Source organism: Acomys russatus, chromosome 29 (assembly GCF_903995435.1).
Source record: "Acomys russatus chromosome 29, mAcoRus1.1, whole genome shotgun sequence".
NCBI classification, from domain to species: Eukaryota; Metazoa; Chordata; class Mammalia; order Rodentia; family Muridae; genus Acomys; species Acomys russatus.
In genome coordinates, this window is record NC_067165.1 from 30,990,592 (window position 1) to 30,999,795 (window position 9,204).

Genomic DNA, 9,204 nt, shown 5'->3' on the forward strand with positions numbered 1-9,204 from the left:
GCACTCCTATACAGACACCACCCTCTCATGCTTCAGCTAAGACCATAGCAGTGGCTCTGCCTCTTTGGCTGGCAGGTCCCAGATGCTTTCGGAGGCAGGTTCAGCTGTGATTTACTGGCTGGCAAGGTGAGGCCTGAGCCAGGCTGACCTGTGTTATGGCTGAGACATGAACTGCCGTCCGCAGGCTCCTGTGTTTGAGCGTGAAGCCTCCAGTTGATAACTCTGTTTTGGGAGGTTGTGGAACTCTGTGGGAACGGGGCCTCACTGGCCAGTTGGTCATTACGGAACAGGCCTTGAGAGGCCATTATCGCAATGCAGTTCTGTCTGGAGTTCTCTGCTTCCTGGTCTGCTAAGATGGGGAACAAGCTCAGCTTCTGCTCCTATAGCCATAGATAGAAGAGCTCTCCACCATTGATGGAGCCCTTCTACAGTTATGGATGAGACCCTCCTGTATCCATGGATGAAAGATCTCCTATAACCATGAATGGAGCCATTCTCCCATTATAGAGGGAACCCCTATACCATGAATGGAGCCCTTCTCCCCTATAGATGGAACCCCTATAACCATGAACGGAGCCTTCCTCCAGCAATGGACAGAACCGTCCTACAGCCATGGATAGAACCTCTCTTATTGCCGTGCCCTCCTCCCATGATGGACTACATCCCCTTGTGGTGGTTTGAAAGAGACAGAGAATGACTCCTATTGGCTCCTATGTTTAAATGTTTGATCTCCAGTTGATGGTTATCTGGTGGAGGATCAGGAGGCGTGGCCTTGTTGGAAAAAGTATGTTACTTGGGGTGAGCTTTGAGAAGACTCACATCATTCACAGGAGACGCCCCCCCTACACACCTGCAACCCCTTCCCTCTGAGTGCAAGTTTGGGTATGGGGATCATTGCTGTCAGCATCAGGCAGATGCAGTCCAGGAAGGTAGGAAGCCCACCCCTGGGCTCCTTGTCCTCAGCTCTAGGGGCACCTTGGCTATGTCTAGTCTTGAATTTTCCTGCTACACCAGCTTCCTCCTCCGTTGCTGAGTCTGCACTAGCCATCCATGCTCCTCCTCCCCTTCTCCCTCCCACACTGAGGTCCCCAAGCCCCCTCTTTTTCCCTCGGGCTTCTACCACCTCAAAGCAGGAAGGTGGCTCTCTGGTTTATTTTGCATTTTTGGTATTCAGAGAGAAGCTCTCTCGATAATCTCCCCACTCTTAATGCTCGTCACATCCTTCTTAAAGCCACGGGAGCTCCCCCTCCCATCTTTTATTCATCACCTCCCATCAGCCCCAACACAAGAGACATAGAAAAGCACGCCCTCCGAGGACTGCGGATCACATGCCGGCATTGACCCATCCTCTGCCACCCTGCCTAGGGAGGTGGGCAGATGCTTGTGAAGATGCTGAGCACTGGGGATGCACCGAGAGGATGGCGGGACACAGAAAAGGTTGCTATAGCATCTGGGGTTCCGGCTGGGTCCGCCCTTCTTCCTGCTTACAAAGCTGCACCCATCCTTGATGGCTCAGCTTTCATATCATAGCTATCTGCCAACTTCCTCGAGGTAGCAGTGACAATCAACTGTCCCTTGCACCTAAGCCCTCATTTATAGCCCGTGGGATGGATATACAAAGTGGCCACATGACAAAGATGATGAATGGAGACTCAAAGGGGGTACATTGGCATTTTCAAGTTCACAAAGATGAAGAACCTGGCCTAATGGTTGGACAGAGACCCAGAGCCCAATTAAGGCCCCTTCACCAACACACTATCCCACACTGAATTCTGCTAGAGTCAGGTCTGCGCTAGATATGCGGGTTCTCTGGCTAAACAAGGCAGTTCCTTCACTTGCCCTGGGCTAATCCTTTCTTGGCCCACAGAAGAAGTGGTGTATCTACCATGGTACAAAGTAAGTTGAGAAGCCTAGGGCCTTATGAGATTTCAGAGAAGAGGTCATATAGCTCTGAGTTAGGGGAAAGATGAAAAGGTTGAGAGCAACACTGTGTGTTAGGGGTGAGGAGGGGGGGAAGGCCTCTAGTAAAAGTCACACATGGCAGGGAGGTGGTGGCACATGCCTTTAATCCCAGCACTTGGGAGGCAGAGGCAGGTGGATTGCTGCGAGTTTGAGGCCAGCCTGGTCTACAAAGCCAAGGCTACCCAGAGAAACCCTGTCTCAAAAAAGCAAAGGAAAAAAAAAAAAAAGAGTCACACATGGCTGGCCAGGGAAGGCCTAAGTACTGGTGGCTTGCCGAGTACTGAGATGAGCAGGGCTACACAAGAAAACTGTGTCTGGGGTCCTGTATTCTTCCACTATTTCCTTTGAATCCTGGTCACATTCCTGCTGAGGTGGGAGAGTTGTGTCAGTTTTCTCTCTACTGAGGAGCCCAGGAGGCATTCTCCCAGGGCTTCTGTTTGCTCAGGGAAGTCCAAGCAGATAAAGATTGCTCAAAAGAGATGGATTTTGAGAAGGAGCATTGTGGACACTGTTTATGAAAGGGGAGGTGTCCTAGGCCCTGGATCAAATCTCTCCCTCTGTCATTATGCTGGTGGTACCTTAGAAGGGCAGGCTGCAGCCGATGGTAGGGGAGGCGAGGAGGTCTTTTTACAAATGAAAAATGGAAGGAAGATATACAGCTTGGGTTCACATGTAGACCATGCCTCTGATGCCAGGTGAGCTTAGGAGAGTCCTTGACCTTCTTGGGCAGGCTTGGAATATTTTAGTTAATAAACAAAGAGTGAGAGACGAGCCACCAGATTACTTTCAAGTCCTTTGATTCTTTAATAAGGGAGAGGGGGATTATCCCCCTTCTGAGCCTGCGATCCCACACTCTGTTCTCTCTAGCCTGTGAGCATCTTGAGGGCAAGGATTATCTTATTTATTCTGGAATCTACAGACCCAAGTGCAACGTCGGTCACAGAGCAGGTGCCGGGTAAGGATTCATTCACCAAACATGGGTTGTTACGTGCTGGGGCCAAAAGCACTGAGTAAATCACACAAGGGGCCTGAAAGAAAACAAGCTGGCAATAGCGCGAGTGAGATAAGCCTTCCAGTGGGGAGTGCAGTGAGCACAATAGCACCAGTGGATGTGACAGCCTCAGAGGAGATGCCCTCCGGTGGTCACCTGTGGCTGAGCCTTTGGGACATGGGGAAGAAGGAAGAGGAAATTCAAGGAGGCCCACAGGTCCACAGAAGAAAAGGAAGGACACTGGAGGAGGATGGTGGCATGGAGATGGGAGAGGCAGGGGAACCGAGAGCTGGGTAACAGCTTCAGATGTGAAGGAAACCTGTTTGGATGGTGGCAATTGGGGATGTAGCAGGATCTGGTTTATGGTCTTTTGAAAATTTAAAGTTTCACTTCTTTTTAAAGAATTGTTGTTGTTGTTATTGACAGTTTCTCACCGTGTATTATTATTATTATTATTATTATTATTATTATTATTATTATTATTATTATTATTATTATTATTAACAGTTTCTCACCATGTAGTCCCAGATAGCGTGAAATTCACTGTGTAGACCAAGTTGGCCTTTAACTCACAGAGGTCAGCCTGCCTCTGTCTTCTGAGTGCTAGAATTCAAATCATGGCCACCTTGCCTGGACAGAATTATTTTTAATTTTTAATTATGTGCATGTATGCATGCACATACGTGTGTCTGTGTGCACATGTGCACACATCTGAATGTCTGCAAAGGCTAAAAGCATTGGATCATCCAGAGTGAGAAGCCACCCAACATCAATATGTGTACTGTGTATATGTGTGCCAGAGCCATAGTGCATTTTTGGGGGATCAGAGGACAACACGCAGGAGAAGATTCTCTCTACCATGTAAATGTGAGAATTAAATTCCGGTCACGGCAAGCTCCTTTACCTCCTGAGCCACCTCTCTGACCCCAAATTAGTGTTTTTAAAAGTTCTATTTTGCTGGAATTAGGGAGTGAGGGGGGCAGGGAGAGTCATGAGAAAACTCCTTCAGGGACTTAAAGGACATGGAGCCCTTCTATCTGGGACTTAGACCTGCTGATATATTGCAGGGCAGCCTGAGGCCGCCACCAGAGTCCAGAACGCTGGACAGCTCTCCGCCTCCACCAGGACCTTGGACAGCGCAGCCCTCGCTGCCTCATGGCTCCAGTTCTTTCCCCCAAGGCACCCCAGAATCGTTCCTTTTGATTAAAACAGCAACAGCAGCAAAAATCTACTCTTTTTTTACATTTTCTTTTGGGGAGGAGGGAGTGTGCAAAGCATATATGCTACGTTGTTTATGTGGAGTTAGCTCTCTCCTTCCATTACCTGGGCTCTTAGGCTGTGAGGTTTAGTGGCAGACACCTTTACCCACTGAACCTCCTTGGTGGCCCACTAACAAAATCTATTTTCAAACCAGTAATCAGGCTCACAAACAAGTCGAATGGGAATGGCAGTCTGTATCTATGGGTCCTGTGTGGTTTTGTTTGTGTTTGTTTTTAAATTTTTTTTAAAAATAATTTATTTATTTTCATTTTATGTGCATCAGTGTTTTGCCTTCATGTATGTCTTTGTGAAGGTGTCAGATCTTGGAGTTATAGACAGTTGTGAGCTGCCATGTGGGTGCTGGGAATTGAACCCCGGGTCCTTTGAAAGAGCAGTCGGTGCTCTTAACCGCTGAGCCATCTCTCCAGCCCCGTTTGTTTTTAATTTTTAAGGAACCCCCAAAACTGGAGTGACGAATGTCTGTGAGCCACTGTGTGGGGGGCCGGGAATCGAACTGGGTTCCTCTGCAAGAGCTGCAAGTGTTCTACACTGCTGAGCCGTCTCTTCTGCCCTATGTTGTTTTGTGAAGGAAGGTCTTGAGATACATCTCAGGCTGGCTACCCTCCCTACTCAGTCTCCTCGGTGCTGGAGTTATAGGCAGGTGCCACCGCGTCCAATTCCTTATTGCTTTCAAATATTTTTACTTTTAAGATCTATTTTATGATTTAATGCGAGGTGCATACCATACACTTGCAGGTTCCCACAGAGAATACAAGAGGGCATCAGAGTCTCTGGAGTAACGGGGGATTGTGAGCTGCCCAATGTAGGTTTTGGAACTGAACTCCTGTCCTCTGCAAAAGTTACCAGCGCTCTTAATCACTGAGTTACCTCTCCAGCCTCCAAACATTTTGTTTTTAATCATAGACTATTTTTACACACAGGAGAGGGAAAAACCTGGAAAACAATTAGCAGCCACATAGGTATCCATCATCAAGATTAAGCACTTCCCCCACCCCCACCCCATATTAGTTTCAGTTCAAAAAAAATTTTTGAGACAGGGTTTCCCTGTGTAGCCTTGGCTGTCCTGGACTCACTTTGTAGACCAGGCTTGGCCTCAAACTCACAGCCATCCGCCTGCCTCTGCCTCCTGAGTGCTGGGATTAAAGGCGTGTGCCACCACCGCCTCGGCTCAATTCAGCCTTTTAAAGAAGAGAATCAATGAAACATGACAAGTAGACTGGAGCCAAAGCCAGGGTTTATCTGTCCCACATGTTCTGTGCTGTCATTACCCAGTTATTTATTCAAAACCTCGGCATCCCGTGGCGATGTGTACTTCTGAGGTTTACATAAATGAGATGACACTGTGCATGCTTCCCTGTCATTCATCCCTCTCTCCGTGTGACGTTTGGAGGATCCATCCACGCTGACTCGCGTTGATCTGGTTACTTGTGTTAAATGAGGTAGATTATTTCATTGTACTTGTTTAAGCTGTTTGTTTTCCTGAGCCCCAGCTGAGAGGCAGCCTGCTTCTCTTTGCTTTTCTGTGACATGTTAGACTGGGATGGATACCCTTGGACACGCACGCTCTTGTGCTGGTGGGGATGGGAGTGTAGTTTAGCTGTAGATAGCTGGCCTCGCATTCTTGGGGGAGCAGATTAATCCAAGGTACTCTCTCCCAAACAAAAGTCACAGTTGACACCCCACTCGGTGTTTTTTTTTTTTTTTTTTTTTTTTATCCCTAAGGTGGCTTTGTCCCTCAGCTATTGTGTCGGATGGTAAGGGATTACAGCTGCCCCTCCTAGGCAGACTATGGATTTTTGGGTGGCCCACAGCCTGTGACTAACATCAAGGTACAACAAGGTCAGCTACAGGGTCGCTGATTCTCCAGTGCCTCATGAAATCATATTAATGCTAATGTTTCAAGGAGAACACTGTCCTGTCCTGCTGGTCCCCCAATGAATCACCCGTGCAGGAATCTTCATCCGGGTTCTGTTGAAGGCACCAGAAGCTGTTACAGCACACATTCATAGTGGTGCTGGCCAAGTCACCTTAGCTTACTAGACATTTGAACTGAGTGTGGTGGTCCACATCTGTATCTTAGCATGTCCAAGGTAGAGGTAAGAGCATCAAAAGTTCAAGGTCATCCTCTATACATAGGGAGTTCAAGGCCAGCTTGGGATACAGGAGCCCTTATTTTAAGACAAACAACAACAACATTTTCCTAAGTATTTTCAAATGCCTCTCCAGAGTAGCATGCCAATTTGCATCCCCCCATAGCGTGCCAATTTACATTCCCCCGGCAGTCTATAAACAGAGCTGTTTCCCCCATCCCATCCGTAGCTATTATTAAGCGGATGCTACACTCAGATTGATGTAGTCTGTGGCCCCATTACCGCTCTACTTTGCATTTCTGTGTTTATTGGTTGAGAATCTTTGTAATATCTTTATTGACTATTCAAATTCCTTCCCCTGCTATCTATCTACCTCTGCCCCACATTCCTGTTTCTTTGGGGGAGGGAGTTGGTAAAATGATTCCAAGGTTTTGTTATTGTTATTATTGTTATTTTTCTTTCCCTGGTACTAGAGATGGGGCCCAAGGCCTCATGCCTGTTAGCCAAGCACTACCATTGAGCTATATCCCAAGCCCTTTGGACTTTAAAAGGGTTTCCTTTTGCCGCCCGTGTGTGTGTGTGTGTGTGTGTGTGTGTGTGTGTGTGTGTGTGTGTGAGAGAGAGAGAGAGAGAGAGAGAGAGAGAGAGAGATGTGTAAAAGTCAAAGAAAAACTTCTTTCAGGAGTCACATTTCTCTCCTACCATGTGCGCCCTGGGGATCAAACTCAGGTTGGCAGGTTGGGTGGCAGCTTTCAGAACCCACTGAACCATCTCACTGGCCTCTGGGTTAAAAAAAAAAAAACCAAAACATATAATTTGGAAACAAATCCTGTCTTGGTTACACAGACTGCAGATATTTCCTCACTCTGTGATTTGAAAAAAAAAAAAAAAAAAAAAAAAAAAAAAAAAAAAACCTGTTCTTACTGGGTTTGGAATGTAGCTCAGTGATAGGGAGTTTGCCTAGCATTGTGCCCAAGGCTCTGGGTTCAATTCCTACTAACACACACACACACACACAGATACACACACACACCGACACACACACACATACAACGTTGTTTTTGTTAGTCTCTTGAGACAAATTCTTGTTGGGCAGTTCAAACTGGCCTTTAACTAATGAGGTAGCCCAGGCTGGCTTTGTGTTTGAGATCCTCCTGGTTGTGCTTTCCTAGGACTGGGGCTACAGGCATGCATTACCCTATCTATCTATCTATCTATCTATCTATCTATCTATCTATCTATCATGTTATCTATGTATCTGTCATCTATTATCTATTATCTATCATTTATCTATATCTATGTATCTGTCATCTATCTATCTATCTATCTATCTATCTATCTATCTATCTATCTATCTATCTATCTATCTATCTATCGTCCAGGAGAAGGTCTTGGATTTGGTGATTAAGCCTCATCATGTTTTCCTTCCTCATTTAGGTTTTTCATGCCTTGTCTGTACGTTCTCTTCTCTGTCTTCTTTTGAAATTTTTATTAGCTTTCTTTATACATTCAAGACTAGAGTCACACCCTGAAATTTATTTCATGAGTAGTGTGAGCTGGGTCCCCATCCTGCCTTTTTTTTTTTTTTTTTTTTTGCAGTGGTTTGGTTGTCCTGACGTCATCCTTAAATGGAACCTGGCTATATTCTTGCCAGGGTCAAACTCTCCTGTGTACCAACCTCTGCTCCGAGACCCATTCTCTATTCTTTTCGTATGTTGCTCTCTGGCTGGGATTAGATCAAACTCTCCCATGCACACTTCAAGATGCACTGCTGGGGTGATTTTACTTGCCTTTCCTCCTTGTTCCTTTACAAAATCACTTTGGTTTTTACTCCACACACATCTTGGGCTGATTCTGTCCTGTTGCAGGGGAGACACTGGTGTGCCTTCTATTCAAATTGCAAGGTGCAGCATAAAGTGGAGGGACACAACCAACTCTGCCTCTGCAAGCTCCTCCCCCCAACCCCCCCGCACCCATCCTGCTTCTTTTCTTCTTTGTATTCCATGCTTTCTTCCGCTGGTTCCCTAGAAAATCAACCACCCAGCCCTTTCATCATTTAATGCCAATGGAATGCTTCTTTCTGCAGGAAAGCCTTGGCGAGAGCCTCAGGCATCCTGGCCTCCTCTAACTCTTTTGTGCCCATTTCTGGGATGCTCAGCATGGTGGATAGTCTTTGAAACTCCAGATTGTGGTCCATACAGGCTCAGTATCACTTGGTGATTGGTGTGTGAGGATGGAGTCTGTCTGGGCCTTTTCCTTCCAGAGAACAGCAGGGGCCACAGGGAAGGGGCTGGGGCTGGGTTTGGCAGGGCACAGTCCCCCTCCCCCTAGCACGGTTGCTCACTACTGACTCCTCTGTGCCCACTTTCTCTATCAGAGGGAGCTAAAGAGTGAGGACGGCCCCCTCCTCCGTTGGACAACCTTTACTCTTTCATGTCTATGACCATGGAGGCATCTCCCCGACACGCCCAGGCCATTGGCTCTTTCCCACTCTTTCCATGTCCTGCTCTGTCCAGGCATTGATGCCTGCTCACCCACGTTGGCTCCTGCTGCTAGAGCCTCGGTTTCCTGAGGTGACTAGAAGAGACGATTTCCCAGTCTTCTTGCCTTAAGAGTCCCTGCAAGTTGTTCCCATGAACCTCTCCTTCCTCTCATTGTTCTCCGCTAGGGGATGTGTTTCTTACCTACAGGAGTCAGGCAAAGGCATCAAATAGCTGTGAGAACCGGCGGCGCTGGGGGTATGAACCTGGCCTAGGGGAGGTGTGCGTTTCCCAGTGTGTGGGCTTCAGTTTCTCAGCACCCCAGAATAGCACATGGGCAGGTCATTCTCTCCGAGGCCAGCCTCCCCTGGAACAGAGGGGCTGGGAGGCATCTTGGTGT